At 40.7% G+C, this 16,414-nt stretch overlaps 1 protein-coding gene across 1 annotated transcript in view; it reads left to right on the top strand.

The window, feature by feature from the left end:
* Positions 1–4,035: 4,035 nt before the first annotated feature.
* The window catches only part of LOC136874255 (uncharacterized), a 150,600-nt gene continuing 138,221 nt past the window's right edge, over positions 4,036–16,414 (top strand). Inside the window, exon 1 of the mRNA XM_068227709.1 lies at positions 4,036–4,073. The gene's annotated coding sequence lies outside the window, so the exon portion shown is untranslated. The remainder of the gene's footprint in view (positions 4,074–16,414) is intronic.

Below are 16,414 nucleotides of genomic sequence, written 5' to 3'. Positions count from 1 at the left end.
CATACATACATACATTTTCGTTTATTTTTATATATCACTCACCCCTCACCCTTCTCCAAAGCGAGCTGAACTTGGACTTTTAAAAAACCGGAGTGTCACTATTCACCTCAGTGACCCCGAAAAGTATGGATTCGACACTATTTTCGTTAATTTTTATATCTGAACCCCTTGCCCCCCCCCCCCCGCCCTTAAGGTTTCCTGGGCTGTCTTACCCTCACGTGGTTTGTCTCCTGATACTAAAAATCCGGAGTGTACAATTCACCTCGACGACCCCGAAAACTATGTATTCGGCACTATTTTCGTTTAATTTTATACATCAGTCCCCCCTTGCCCCCCACCCAAATGGGAGCAGAAATTTGACTCTTAAAAAATCGGGAGTGTCACTATTCACCTCAGCGACCCAAAAAAGTATGGATTCGACACTATTTTCGATTGTTTTTTTACCTGAACCCTCTAACCCCCCACCCCTAAGGGGGCTAGAGGTGTCTTACCCCCACAGTGCTCGTCTTCAGATAGCAAATAATACGTGTTCAAAATTTGGTTGAAATTGTTCTAGTGGTTTAGGAGTAGATGTGTCATTTACATACATGCATGCATTCATACATACATTCATTTTTATATATAGTAAGATAAGATAGCGACATGTGCCCATCCTACTGTATACAGTATTTATTAGCGGACTATCAAGATATAGCGTAAGCTGCTGTCGCCTAGCGACAATCTGTCCATCAAGTCAATCCAGTATTGGTGCGGCTTTGCAATTGAGTAAAATGACCTAATATTACCGTACTCATCATGAAAAAGAACTACCCATCGGATTTAGTTCAAACCACTTCATAATCTCTCACAGAAGTAGTAAGAACAAAGTGTGAAATTTTCAGCGAAATGAGTCCAGTAGTTTTCGAGTCTATTAATTGCAAATGTACCAACATCCTATTTTATATTTGTATAGATTATAATGTTGATGTCTACAATAAGGGCCAATTCCCTCTATGTACTGTTCCTAGATTGTGAAATTGTGCCTAGCTCATGTGTATAGTTTATTTTAAAGCACCTGGCTCTGAGTGTATGTGTTGCGCATGCCCGGTTAGAGCAAGGCTGCTGGTTTATGTGACTTTCACATCGGGTTAGCTTTTTGTTTTGCTAGTGGCTTTACAGTGAGGTCTTACGGCAACGATGGGATAGGAAAGGCCTAGGATTTGGAAGGAAGCGGCAGTGGCCTTAATTAATAAATAGCCCCAGCATTTGCCTGGTGTGAAAATGGGAAACCACGGAAAACCATCTTGAGGCCTGCCGACAGTGGGGTTCGAACCCATTATCTCCCGGATGCAAGCTAACCGCACGGCCAACTTCTCTCTAGTTTTGAGGTTATTGAAGATCTCCGCAGGTCGTGACAGTGTAAGATGACTCGCCTGTAACAGTCTAATAATCAATGGTCTAATGTGTTGACACAGCAATTTTCGTAATTTTCGTTCAGGAAGGTCCCTATGAGGAAAAGAAAATCCACCCGCACTATCAAGGATGCCCGGATCTCAAATGAATCTCAAGGGAGAGCAGAGAAAAAGGTAACCTAATACGAGACCTTAACCTTATTAAAGGAAGGAAGGATGCCCTGCCCTGCCCATGGACACCAAAGGAAAATGTACTTACCATCCCGTCTCGGATAAATTAAAATTCGTTTTTTGGTGTTCGTTTTACAAATCGGGCCGATGATCTAGATGTTAGGCCCCTTTAAACAACGAGCATTCCATCAACAAACCCACATTCCGGGTGTTGATGTCCTCTATGATGTAACGAGACACGAATCTCTTGATTCTGCTTATCTGATACTTGTACTGGAGCTCCTCATGAGTAATTTTGTTGTTATTTTATCTTTCCTAGTTTTTAATAAACCTTGTGTTTTCCCCAGCCTTTGGTTCATTTAATAGTTTAGCCTACTAGTATTTGTTTTTGGAAGTCTTCGTGTCGAGTTCATCTTCGAACAGGTTTAGGTTTGTTGCAGCCAAGAAAGAATCCTCACAAATGGCTCTCTGCACATACCATATGGATTGCAGATCAAAGGAGATCAGCCGAGGCTAATGGTAATAGAGATCTCGTTAGATTTTCAACGAGCTGCGAGGAAAGGGTCAGCAGTACCACCAAGATGACTCCAAGAAGGCTCACATCCGGAATCTTTTCATGCAAGTAAAGAAAGTTCGAAGTCCTTTTAGTGCTCGCAAAGGAATAGCCATACGATGCAAGGACTGCACAACAAAATATTAAGAACAGATGGCCGGAGTACACAGAAGAGCTTTGTTAAACTAGATATCCTGCACGAAGGGCACTGAAAAAGTCACCAGATAATAAAGCTCCTGGTTTCTATTTTATCGCAACTGAACTGCTAAAGCCGTCTGTTTGGCACATATGACTGCTTTGTGCCAGAAGGTATGGCAAGCTACCGCCTGGCCAAGGGGGTTGAAGAGGCCAATATTTATCCAGCTGCCTAAGAAAGGATGATCTAATTATTAGCTTTGATTCCAACCGCTAGCAAAGTTCTTCTAAAAATCATAGAGAAACGCCATGCACCCATCCTTGAAGTCCATTTACCTCTTCATCGAGGTCGTGGCACCCGTGATCGTATTGCTAATCTGCGGTGCATCAGAGTCTTACTTTGACTGTGACTCACACCACATGGTGACACGCATCCTCTCACCATTTCTTTTCAATCTGTATGCAGGGGAACTCGACATTGATGTGAAGATGCAGGAACAACTATACACAGTTCGAGATGATACAACCTAGCTTGCAGAAAAAGAAAAACATCTAAAGCTTTTAATTTCCCGCTGAAAGATGAAAGTGAAGAAGTGGGCCTCTATCTCAACATTCAAAATACTCAAATTATGACTACGGCTGAGTGTGGTACAGTTTGTCTAAAGCTGAATGGGAAGGAGATAGGGGGTGAGGAGGATTCCATCTCCTTGGGAGCCAAAATTAGTCAAAGTGGAGACGGATTACGCTATGATGTCTATGTCCCCGATCTGGAAGAGCAGAGCTACCCCGTACGGTATGACTATTCCATGACTGGGTTTCGAGCTCATGTTCTTTGATGTGAAACGGCACACAGGCAGAGTGAAGATAACAAGGAGTTGTTTTCAACCCTGTAATGCCCCTTCATTGAGTTCTGAACACTAACCTTCATGTCACCAGTGTGGGGAGAATAATTGTATTCGATTCACATACACAGAGAATATTCCTGACACGAAGCCCTTACAAATTGTTCGTATGAACAAATGAAAATACAGGTAGAATTATAAATAGCTTCATACGTACTAACTATAACTTTTGATATCTGTATATATGCAATCACATGACGACCGAAAATAATATTTTTCTTCTTCTCCGTTTACCCTCCAGTGCTGGTTTTCCTTCGGATTGAGCGAGAGATCCGCCTCAAGGGCAGTGTCCTGGAGCGTGAGACTTTGGATAGGGGAGAAAACTGGCTGAGAAGGACCAGTTCCTTGTCCAGGCTTCCTCACCTGCTATGCTGAACAGGGGCCTTATCGGGGGATGGGAAGATTGAAAGGGATAGACAAGGAAGAAGGAAGAAAGCCGCCGTGTTCTTAACTTAGGTACCATGCCAGCATTTGCCTGGAGAAGAAGTGGGAAACCACGGAAAACTACTTCGAGGATAGCTGAGGACGGAATCGAACCCCTCTATTCAGCAGACCTCGCGAGGCAGAGTAGACCCTATTCCAGCCCTCGTACCACTTTTCAAATTTCGTGGCTGAGCCGGAAATCGATTCCGGGCCTGTGGGGGGGTGGGGCAGTTAATCACACTAACCACTATACCACTGAGGCGGATGTCAGAAATTAATACCAGTTTAATGCCTGGGATATACAAGTACTGGAGTTTAAGTAATAACTACTAGGTCACGAACAGTGCAAGAGTTCAGATACGGACAGGGCCAAAATCACGCACAAGAATAATGTACTAATTTATTGCCCATAAATACGATAACGAAACTCGGTGAGTAAGCACGTTAGAGTCCTGCAAGTAGGTGCGAACTGCAGCTCGTTCGTCTTTACTCTAAATGGTAAATATACATTAAATTATATTGCTACCCAGTGACGGTGCGTTCTATATATTCAGTGGTTCAGTGAACCCCCTAAAAATATATAACTCGTCAATCAAGTGCATATTTCTTTAATTACGTCTGTAAATTTGCGCTCAGGGCGATCAACACTCGGTTGCTCCCTGCAACCAGCGAAAAGCTTCAATTTCTGGACTGTAGGAGCGTCTGGTCGCGCTCCCAGAATTCTTTGCGGCAGCGGCCATAATGGGTCCAAAGGTCTCCACTCTGTGTTATACAGTACAGTGAGATTTAAGTTATCATGGGTTATTGTGTCGCTCCAAATTGTAGAAGTCATTCACTTAAAGGGACTCCAGACAGATAGGAACAGGAGGGCAAAATGGTTTCGAAATTGTGGCAGCCCACAGAATATTCGCAGCTGTGTGAGGTTTGCTAATCACCAAGTTTAACTACATTTGTTTCTGTGGTTAGTGTCATTAGCTGCCACCGCTAGAGGCCCGTGTCCGATTCCCGGCTCTGCCACGAAATTTGAAAAGTGGTAAGAGTTCTGGAACGGGGTCCACTCAGCGTCGGGAGGTCAACTGAGTAGAAGGCTGTTCGATTCCCGGCCCAGCCATCCACGAAGTGGTTTTCCGTGGTTTCTCACTTCTCCTCCAGGCAAATGTCGGGTTGGTACCTAAATTAAGACCACGGCCGCTTCCTTCCTCTTCCTTGTATACCCCCTCCAATCTTCTCATCCCCCGACAAAGCCCCTGTTCAGCATAGCAGGTAAGGCCACCTGGGCGAACTACAGGCATTCCTTCCCATTTGTATCCCCCGACCGTCTCACGCTCGAGGATTCTGCCCTTGAGGCGGTAGAGGTGGGAATAAGTATAGCAGCGGTCCAGGGGAGCGTCTTATTCCCGGCAGTGGTCCTGGTGGCCCTCCTCCTGCCCTGGCGACCCGGAGGTAGCGGGTGGTAGCGGCGGCAGCGTCTCTGTGCGTTCCGTGTCCTATAGGGCGCACCAGCAGGCCGAGCGACGTTTGTCTCCGTGGCGCCTTCCCTCAGTGGCCCCGCCAGGTGGTGGACTAAATCAACTTGGGTCGCGGCGCTCGGGAGTCCGTGCCCACCTGCTTGTTCTTCTGCCTCCTGGCAGTCTGCGTCTCGACAGTAGACTTCTGCTGTGACGTCTGGGTGGCTGCCTCCTGCCTGCCTGTGTCATCCAGCGGTTCTCTGATTCCTAGTGGCCGGAAAACCTGAAAGTGTTGAGACATAATACTCTCGTAGGCGCAGATGCTGCTTGGGTCCCTAGGGCAGATGACGAACGCCCAGCCAATGGCCACCTCGTGGACAAGCTCCGACGTGCTCCGCTATCGCTGTAAGGAGATTGATTATAACAATAATAGTCCCCGTGTAGGTTTACTTCCCCACTCCGATCTTACACCATCAGCGCCGGGCTCCGAGCGTATCCTTACTCGGAAAACGTAGTCGGTCGGTCTCGCTGGGATGAATAATGACTTTATCTTTATCCTCCTGAAATATAACCTGAAACTGAGAAGTGCATCCTGACAATGCGTGTAGTGCGCACACTGTAGCAAAGCTCGTTCGGAGATGTGCCAACAAGTAGAGAGTGACTCAGTGGGAAGCACGTCCTGTAGCGAGACTGCTGCAGTGACTACGTACTAGGGGAGAACTGCATCATTTACTGATGAGCCCATGTCACACTGGTAAGTTTTGACGCTTGAGTTTCCTGAATTTGATTTAGCTGTCTGAATCGGAAGCCATATTTTTGGTCAACTTTACAACTGTCCTATTTTTGGGGGTCTGAAGAGAAGATTTAAACTTCACCCGGTTTTTAGTTTTCAACTTGACCGCCACATTTAAATAGACTGTACTTTTTGTTTAAACTATTATTTGCTTCTGTTTTCTTTGCAGCTCAGCGCTGTTTAGAAGTTGTGTTTGTGCATAAATTGTGTATAAATTAAGTTCTGAAGGTTGTATTATTATACGAATTATTCTTTTGTATTCCAAGCCATAATGCAATAAATGTATAATGCATAATGTTCACAGTTGGGACTGTGAATGGTGTACCGTGTTAGCAGTATAACTTCCACGTTTCAGTTGCGTCCAGACTGACCACTATTTGTTGGGGAACAAAATACTTCAAATCAAAGCAAATCAAAATCTCTTGATTTGCAAATGAGGTGTCTACCTCGGTGGCAAATGGTACACTAAAATACATTATTGTCAAGCCCTAAAATTTAAATTAACAAGAGATGAAGAAAATTTTCCTAGAATATAATATTATACAATTTACACGAATATTTTTTCTATTAAACACACACATCATCCTTAATACATTTATATTGTTTAAAAAAATTTACTTATAATATCTCCTGTACCTACGAACATAGTCAACTCATATACAGTATGTGAAATTACTTCAAATGATACTATGCAACTGGCATAAGATTAAAATTAACATTGTATTTATTTAATTTTTATTTTACCCATTTTGGAACCTAAGTAGCATAACGACCTGCTGCGTCTTAACCAGAGCCCCTTTTGCCACCACTTTTCAGAGTTCCTGAAGGGCCTTCACAGCTACTGTAGCGGTCCCAGGGCCCTTGAAGTCCCCACCGTACTTCACCCCTACAGGCAGTCCCCTACTTGGGCTGTCCAAACTCCATAGATCAGGGGATAGAATTAATTTAATCACATACATTTTTTTTATTTACATCCTGCACTGGTCGAATGCCCTCAAATATTTCATTTTTTTCTCTGTTGCTGTTTATTCTCTTCTTGAATATCTGTACAGATTTTGGAAAAGGATCAAACACTACCTCTGGTAAACTGTTCCACTCCTTCACACCCTTCCCAATGAATGAAAATTTACCCCAATCGCTTCGGCTAAAATTCCTTCTAATTTTATATTTGTGGTCAGTCCTGCCAATATAATTATTTACCAACTGAAGCCTCTCACGGATATCTCCCCATGCTTCATCTCTTGTATAGGCTCTATATAATGCTATAAGTCTAGTTTTCTCCCTTCTCTTACTTAAAGTTCCCACCCAAGTTCCTCTAACATTTCTGATACACTACTTTTTCTCCTGAAATCCCCTGTTACAAACCTTGCTGCTTTCCTCTGCACACTATCTATTTCTTTTATTAGGTATTCTTGGTGAGGATCCCAAACACTGTTTGCATATTCCAATAATGGACGAACCATACTTAAGTAACTTTTTTCTTTTAATTCTTTGTTGCATCCTTTAAGTAGCCTCATTATGACATGTAACGATCTGTATGCTTTCCCAACAATGTCATCCACATGACCCTTCCAGTGCAAATTACTTTCAGATCTCACACCTAAGTATTTGCACTTGCCATCTTTTGGGATAACTACCTCATCTAAAGTATATTCAAATTCAGTTTTAAAGCTCCTGTTTGTAAATGTTGTAACAGTTGATTTGCCTCCATTAATCTTCATATTATTATCTTCAACCCATTCTTGGATACTCTTAGGTCCCTTTGTAATTCTGAACAATCCTCAATGTTATTTATTTTCCTATAAACTATTATGTCATCTGCATACAATCTTATTTTCGCTGTTATATTGTTCCCTAAATCATTTGCGTATATTAAGAAAAATAACGGACCGATTATACTACCCTGTGCAATTCCCTTCCAAACTTTCTCTTCCTGCGATACATTATTTCCTACTTTGACTTTCTGAACCCTTGAATTTAGAAATGTTCTTATCCAACGCATAACCCTTACGTCCAATCCTAGTCCCTCCAATTTCTTTAATAATATTCCATGTTCCACTCTATCAAAGGCTTTGGAAAGATCTATGGCTATGCAATCTAACTGACCTCCTGAATCCAACTGATCGGATATGTCCTGCTGAAATCCCACCAGTTGTGCCTCACAAGAAAATTTCTTTCTAAATCCATACTGGCTCCTCATGAACCAATTTTTATCATCACATATCCCTCTGATGTACTTTGCTATTAGACTCTCCAGTATTTTACAATCTATACTGCTCAGGCTGATTGGTCTGTAGTTGTCTGGTTTCCTTTTATCACCCTTTCCTTTTTAAATTGGTTTTATTATAGATTCCTTCTATTCCTTTGGTATTACATTTATTTATGACATAGTCAAAGATAAATTTTAAATAAGACACTATGTACCACCCCATTGTCTTTAACACCTTCCCAATAATTTGATCACTTCCTGCTGCTTTTCCTTGCTGAAGCAGTTGGATTTCTCTGAAAGTATCTTCATTTGTGAATGAGAAGCTTCTTGATTCCCTCTGTCTCTCTCCCTCTCTATCTTCTGTTTCGGTTTCCAGCCCCTGACCCTCTTCTACTGAATCTCTGAATTCCTTACTAAAGAGGTTTGCTTTCTCAGTATCTGTTAAATAGTGTTCACCCCCTTCTCCCACCATTGTACGAATTTGGATTCCTTTTCCTTTTTGATTCCTGATATATGAATACAGCTTTTACCATTTCCCTTTGTGGTCATTACCCTCTTGAAGTATGCCATTCATATAATTCTCTTTTGCTTCCTTTTTCACTCTATTCAGTTCCCTCATTAGCTATTTTCTAGTTTCTCTGTTCTCCCTACCCTCTTTGATTTTCCTGTTTACTATTCTACATTTTCTTTTTAAGTTTCTTATTTCACTTGTATAATAAACAGGGTCTGAGGTCATTTTACCCTTTTTAACAGGTACAAATCTCTTCTCTCCTTCCCAAAAGATTCCTTTAAATTTAGCCCAAAGTGTATCCACATTATTCCCTTCACTTATCCAACAACTGAATTGTGATTTAAGTTAAGTCCCAAATTCATCAACTTTAGTTTTTCTGTATAATTTCTTGTCTTTTGTGACCCTCTTATTAAGCATTTTTGGTACGAGTCCTACATCCATTATTACAGCCTTATGGTCACCTGTTCCTTCAATTACCTCAGTTTTATCAACAATTTTCCGTGGTTTAACCAAGAATACATCTAGTAAGTTATTGAGACGAGTCAGTTCTTGTACTACTTGTGTAAATCCTCCCTCCCAAATTAACGTATTTGCCAGTTTCTGTTCATGGGCTTCACTTGCAGCTCCATTCCATTCAAATTCAGGCAAGTTTAGATCTCCCCCATTTATTACCACATCATTATTATTGTTTTTATGAGTATAATATATTATTTTCTCAAATATTTCCATGTCTCTTTCCTCTCTTCCAGGCCTGTATGTTCCTATAACTCCCACCTCTTTCATATTATCACAAACTAATTTTATCCCTAATATTTCATCCCTTTCATCAGTAAACCATTCATGTGAACAATAAGTTTCCTTCACCAGAATAAACAACCCCCCTCCCTTTTTATCTCCTCAGGCTCTACGATAGACTGTCTACCCTTCAGGAAATACTTCTCCATTACCCACCCCTTCTCTCAACCACGATTCCACTCCTATCACCACATCAGTCTCATAAGATTCCATCAATGTACCGAATTTTAATTGTTTATTTACTACACTCTGACAGTTTACCAAGAGCAATCTCAGACCCCCTTCTTCCCTAAAACTTGACTGTTGTAATTGGGTAACATTTGACTGATGAGTTGAGAACTTCCCTGGAAGTTTTACAGAAGATTTCATCTTCGGAAATGTACGAATGGCACAGCAAAAAGAACCTATTAATGACAAAGATGATAGGCCAATGGTCTGTGATGAAAGTAGGCTGTGTACTCTTTCTTCAGGTTGGTGATCTGGCATTCCTATGCTCCACCATATTATGTATCAATGGTTGTGTGTGTCATGTTTTGTTATCCTGCTTGTACCATTCATCCAGCGTGACTTGTCAGTCAGCGTTGCGATGCGTCTACTGTGTAAATATTAGCAATGAGTTTGATTATCCCGAGAGAAACGCGTACTCGAATGTACATTAATTTATAATTAGGTGTTCTTAAGTGCATGATGGGTAAACTTATGCGGCAACGAATTTTCATGAATAAGCATCTGGTGGGATGAACTCAATAAAATATTCTGTCATATAGGCTGTCATATTGCCTTTGTGTTTGTTTTGTAGATTGGTCCTTCCAGCCAAGTGTGGACTGGTATCCTCTTTAAAGTGAAATTGAAAGAATCAGGAATATATGCCAGTGAGTTAGGAGGTTCGAAGCTGGGAATGTCAAAACACATTTGAGTATCAAATATGAACTGATAGAGACGGTAACTGGTCACAATGATAGAAAGACATTACCCAGGCGACGTGATAGAATATCACACCTGCAATTGACACACAGACATTTCTTTTGTGTCTTTCAGTTCGATAAACTGTGTTTTTAGCACAAGGTAAACCCATTCTTATTCTTTATTAGATTATTTCATTCCTCTAACTGTAGTGCCCCACTTTGGTTTCGCGGACCCGTTTGCTCTTGAGCGGATAGGTTACTAGGGACGAAAGTAGGGAGGATAGGACCTCGACGCCCGGGTCTGATTCTCCGAGGTTCTATCGTTCATAAAATCTTCTCCAATGACAGACCAGGCATGTTAACGGACTGCAGGAGGAGCGCAGCAATTCGGCCTTGCGAGCCTTGAGTGCACTTCCGACACATCTTTAGCATAGGTGATGGTGTTTTGTGAACGGAATAGGGCTGGCCTTTTGTTGTGAAGACCTTCGCCAAGTCCGAAATGAGGTGGTTGGGGACCGGTTTTACACAACTTGTTTTCTGCAAACAAAACCTGACATTTACTTTATTATTCATATACATATATATTAAAGCTCTCTGTGCAATCTGTCTTTACAGACCTTGGTTTTGCTTCTTGTTTTAAGGGGCCTAACATCGAAGGTCATCGGCCTGACCTTGGTTTTTGCTGCTATAATATTTTTTTTAAAGTTTGAGTGTTTTTCCAAATCTTGCTTTCTACAACTCAAGAGTTAGAGCAAAACTTGTTTTTTTTGCGGGGAAAATCTTTATTTTGAAGTCACTGAAACTGTTACTCATTATAACTGCATGGATTTTGTACGACAATGGGACTATTGATTGTCACTTCCCGCCTGTCTTCTCAGGTCAGTGAAAGAGGCCTGTGTGAGTTGTGTGCTATAGAAGTTGTGCAGTCAAGAAATTTAACATGGCTGAGGAATATTAAAATTCTGCGTCATCAGTTGAACTAGGTAGGAAAAGAAGAAGAGAAAATGTTTCAAGAAGAAAGAAATATTGAGAGGAGAAGTCAATGTTACTTGTAAGAATATGTGGTTAAGCGAGGTCCTTATGGTTGCTATGTTTCTGGGAGTGCTTTTGAAGATGTGGATGAATTTAGGAAACTTCTTTACCCCCAATAAAACAAAATGTGAGTAAGATGCTTTTGTAGTTAAGTATATGGAGGTTCGTCAGCCAAGAAGACAAACTGTAGACCCTGGTGTTGGAGTGTCAGTGAGGTACTATACTGTATAAGGAAGGGCGACGAAATGATCCGTGTGTGTGAGAAGGATTTTCACGAAATAACGGGTGTATCGCGCAGGAGACGTCGTCTTATTGCGGGATATTTTCTGAGAAAATCGTGGGGGATCTCGACTAAGGAAGGATCAGGAGCATATAATAACACACATCAACAATACAAGTCCACTACAGCCGAAGTAAATGCAAGAGATCATATTTACCACCTGAACTGAACATCAACACCATAATCAGACGGCAAGAAAAAGGGGGAAGAAAAAATGCTCATTATCAAAATTTAAAAGTGTATTTTATAAAAACTTCAACCTAGGCTTTGGCAATCCCCTTTCCGATACTTGTTCGACACGTAAATCATTATTAGAAAATAAAAACCATTCAGCGACTTAGAAAGCAAGAGAAAGGCTGTAATTGAGTATCTTTTACACAAATTAGGAGCAAATAGGTTTTTCCAGATTATGGAGGAAACCACTGACTCTCATGTACACGTGGTGTTTGACTTGCAACAGAACCAACCCCTCCCCAAGCTAACTGATGGCGAAGTTTTCTCCTCTAGGCAGGGTTGGCTGTACAAACTTTGCATTATGGGAAATAAAACACCCATAGATAAATCTGAAGTGAATTTCTACACTTGGTTAGAAACACAGTCTGGTCGAGGTGCTAATGAGGTAGCTTCAGCTCTCTAGATTACCTTGAAGATCTTGGAAAAAAAATATTAAATAAATGTGAGAAAAAATTGTTTCTTAGATTATTTTCGGATTCCTGTATGGCGCAGAAACTTCTGGCAACTGTATCAAGGTATTTTGAGAAATCCAGGGTATTCCTCGAGGTTCAGCACTACTTTCCCATTCGACGACACAGTTTTGTACCTCCGGATAGGATATTTGGTAACTTAGAAAAGAAATACAGAATGAAAGAAGAAATCTTATCTCCATATGAGTACTAAATTACAGTGTTCTGAAACTATTGGGAGATAACTGGAAAGTCTACGATATGAAAGAAAAATCAAGCAAGCTTTTGAAAAGTAAGTAACCATTCCATATTTCAAAGGTTAGAGTCATCAAATATAACAAAATGTATGGGAGAGGACCAGTGTCAGGACTGGAAACTAAGGTCGATACGGGGAAGATGTACGGTGCCACTGTTCAGAAGAAATCAAATAAAGTGAGTAAAAAGAAGAAGGAAGATATTGTAAAACTGAAACGATTTTTTGAGGTTTCGGACGATGCCAAATCCTTCTCTGAGGATGTGATGAAGAGCACTGAAGTAAGTGACAAAAACAAAGTTTCAGTTTTTCTGATATTGGAGAGGTGGAGTGAAAAGTGGACAAAGTATATGTCTTGATAGAAAAAATAATCTTATTTTCCTCTCTTTTTTTATCTTCTACATTCGTAATCCGTGTACATGTCAGAGACAATGCTCTGATGTAGGAGAATTTTGAGTGAAGGGTGAACAGAATATTTGTATAGGCCTAAATACATTTCATAGAACAAGTGTAACATTTTATTTCATTTTCTGTATAATTCGTATTTATATAGAGTGTAGATGCCAGAATTATCAGGAATGGTGTACTATAATATTACATTGTAAATAAATGTGCATAATTGATGGAAAAACAAAGAGAACTAGTGTTTTACTAACAATTTCACTACTATTTTTGTAGAAAGCAAGTTTTGATAAAGCTATCGAAATTTGGACCCTCATGAAGTTCAAAATTCTCAACGTAGAGCAATTTCGATTATCACCTTTTAATAAGTCCTAACTGTAAAATTAATCGTATAAAAACCAAGTCTGTAATTTTTAAAGCCCTTCTTGGAAAATAGTTTCTTCTCCCTCCTGAAATTTCATTTTTTCACAATGCACGATCCTCAATTACTGAGCGCACTTCTGTATATTGGTGTAGATTTCGTCAATGTGGAGGTCGTTTTGAATTTCTCGATACCGTTCGAACCATTGCGCACCTGCAATCATGCGGAGGGCACGATTTTTTATACAATCCAGGTGCGTTTTGGCAGCGATCCCCCAGACGGGACTGGCATATTCAAGCATTAGTCGAACGGAGGTTTCGTACAGCTGGAGTCTAAGTGGAGCCCATTGCCGGCTTACACGAGGAGGAGAGTTTCTTGGAGATAATTTTGAACTCTGGGTGGTTGCCATGGCGGTGTCACGCGCGGTGAGACACAGGAGAGACAAGCCCACCTTGCGGGAGTTTCGTGCCCAGAGTCACTGTCTAGAGCAGTAACGTGGTCTTATTCATCACTGTGTAAGACTGCAATTTGATTTAAAATATATTCGGTACTGACCGTAGTTTAATTAATTAATTATGGACATTGGTGGAATTAAAACATGTACAGGTATTATTTTAAGGAGTGCAATAACATTGTGCAATGGATCCTAAAACAACCAGTGTCAAAATCATTCGCTGGAAAAACATATTATAGCTGGTTATATTTTGAACTTTTGCGTCGTATTTGGCTATTTTGGAGCATATCTGCCCGCCTATTGTCCCCGTTTCTACCATCAAGGTAATTTGTCCCAGAGTAGTCAGCCGATCCCAGGCGTGCTCAGTCCGAAATATGATAAAAATAATGTCCTAAAAAAATACATACACCCTGGATCTTGATGGGGAGCATATAACTAAATACGGACCCGGTGAGGTCAATTAAAACTACAAATAAAGCAAGGCGAAACATGACGCCAGTTTTGGAGGAAAATCTGCTCAATAAAACTAACATTTGTTAACACTTTTAACTGTAGATGAGTACGTTTCCCATTTCTGACATTGCAGTGGGGTCCCTAACCTTAAGAAAAGACGTGATCTAATGCGCAACATGGGTGGGAGAACTAACCTAACTGTACAATATATAACACGCTGAGTGGTAAAACATCCTACGCACACAATATATACCTCTCGAGCCATGAACAATCTCATGAGCATAACTAACAATGCGGATACAAACAAAACATGTAAATGGCAATATATACATTCCAAGAAACAAAAACATGATGTCATAATTTCCAGGGCTCCGTAAGAAAAGCATGCGGCATTCATACAACTCGCATCCACGCTAAGCTTCAATGAAAATAAAAGGAAACATAATTACACTTAAGCAACACTTCCTACACAACACAGGTTCCTGAAAAATAATTATATGACACAAAATCAATTAAAAAGGACAGAGTAGGCTTCACCTTTCAACACCTATTTCAATGTTGTATCCTGGAAGAAATGACATGACACAGAATATTCCTGAGCGCGGTTATATCAAAACAAACGTCGCGATATAGAGACATGGACAGAGGCCGCTCAAATAAAACTCTCCTCGCCAACACACGGCGGAATGACTCAAAGTGGAGATCCACGTCCCCCAAAATAGAGCAGCAATACCCAAACCACAGGGTCCAACCCTTTACACACACTGCTCAACATTTTACCCGTGGCAAGTCGCACAATCAAGAAAATGCAGGCTTTTCAGATGAGGAACGCGCCCTCTTACTCAAAATCACACAAATAATATCTCATGTCCCAAAGTCGCGTAAAACTGAAGAAATGGCCGCGCTGGTCACAAATAAAGCACTCGCGCACAAAATAAACATGAATAATAAAGTGGCCAAATCTGTAATAAATATGATGAACTGAAACTAAGAAATTGCCACATTGACAATCGATCATGTCTGAACATCGGAAAGTTAGTGAAATATCTCAATCCAACATCGCGCGAAACTCACATTGATGATAATAATAATAATAATAATAATAATAATAATAATAAATATTAAACTGATAATAATAATAACAATAATACATTTTACAGAAATTGTATTCTAATATTCGGAACTCGAAATACGAAACTGCTTTCGCGGAACTCGTGAACCAATAATTAATTTACCACCTAGATAAACAAAGTAGTCGTGAAGATGACGCTAACAACTTCGTGGATCCACACTCCACCGTCTCACACACTCTCATTCACACATCATGCAATAAATCCCAGAAATCGTGACGGCATGTTTCCGTACACTTTGAGCTCCCATTAATAATACATTAATATAGTCCTTCCTGACTTTGAATCCTTATATACAATTACAATTAAGCCCCGAGACGTACACAGCGTCTCAAACACCAAAACAAACAAATCAAAATATATGAGGCTAAAATAAGAAACTGACTCGTAGAAGAAATGACGCTAACCACTCAGCTAAACAAATCAGAATAAAATGTGGGAAAGCAAGCTGCGACCTCATGCAAACGGTCCACATTTATGTTACAAATTTATATTTACTTTAAGGAGCTTCCTATCACTTACTTTAAATAGGACGTAGTCCTACCAAACAAAGCTACATCTACAGAAATTGAATATCAAACTAACCTATCCCTTTTGCAACATTAAACACGTTCACACTCACATTAAAACTCTGTACCAATCTGTTATGTTGAACTATGGCCGCTCGTCTTCAGGACACAGCCGACCCCACCTTGCTTTTAGCCCGCCATATCGATGATAATGCTGCCTTCAGAAAGGACTTGGATCAGTCCTCTTGTCTCCATCGAGGGGTAGAAACGTGATGCTCTGCTTCAGGATGTCATCTAAAATATCCCCTCGTTCACGATGTAGAAACTAGGTCAAGATCAACCGGGCGGTTACGAGAATACTCCAGCCGGGGGGTAAATTCCACCGACCGTGAAACCAGTTCCCAATCAGTCGCGGAGCCGCTTCTCTTATCTACTCCCGTAACTAGGTCAAATATTTTCCATTTATAAAACGCTGGACTGGAAATTGTAAAGTTTATGCCCTCGGAAAACTATTTACACAGGCAGGCTGCTATGCATTTTGAAATGATTAAATGGAACTGTTCTCTCCCTTTGGTAATCTTAAGTCAAATGCCATTTTCCCAGTATTATAAAACTTGAGTA

Source organism: Anabrus simplex, chromosome 5 (assembly GCF_040414725.1).
Source record: "Anabrus simplex isolate iqAnaSimp1 chromosome 5, ASM4041472v1, whole genome shotgun sequence".
NCBI lineage: Eukaryota > Metazoa > Arthropoda > Insecta > Orthoptera > Tettigoniidae > Anabrus > Anabrus simplex.
This window is presented reverse-complemented; position numbering and strand designations above follow the sequence as displayed.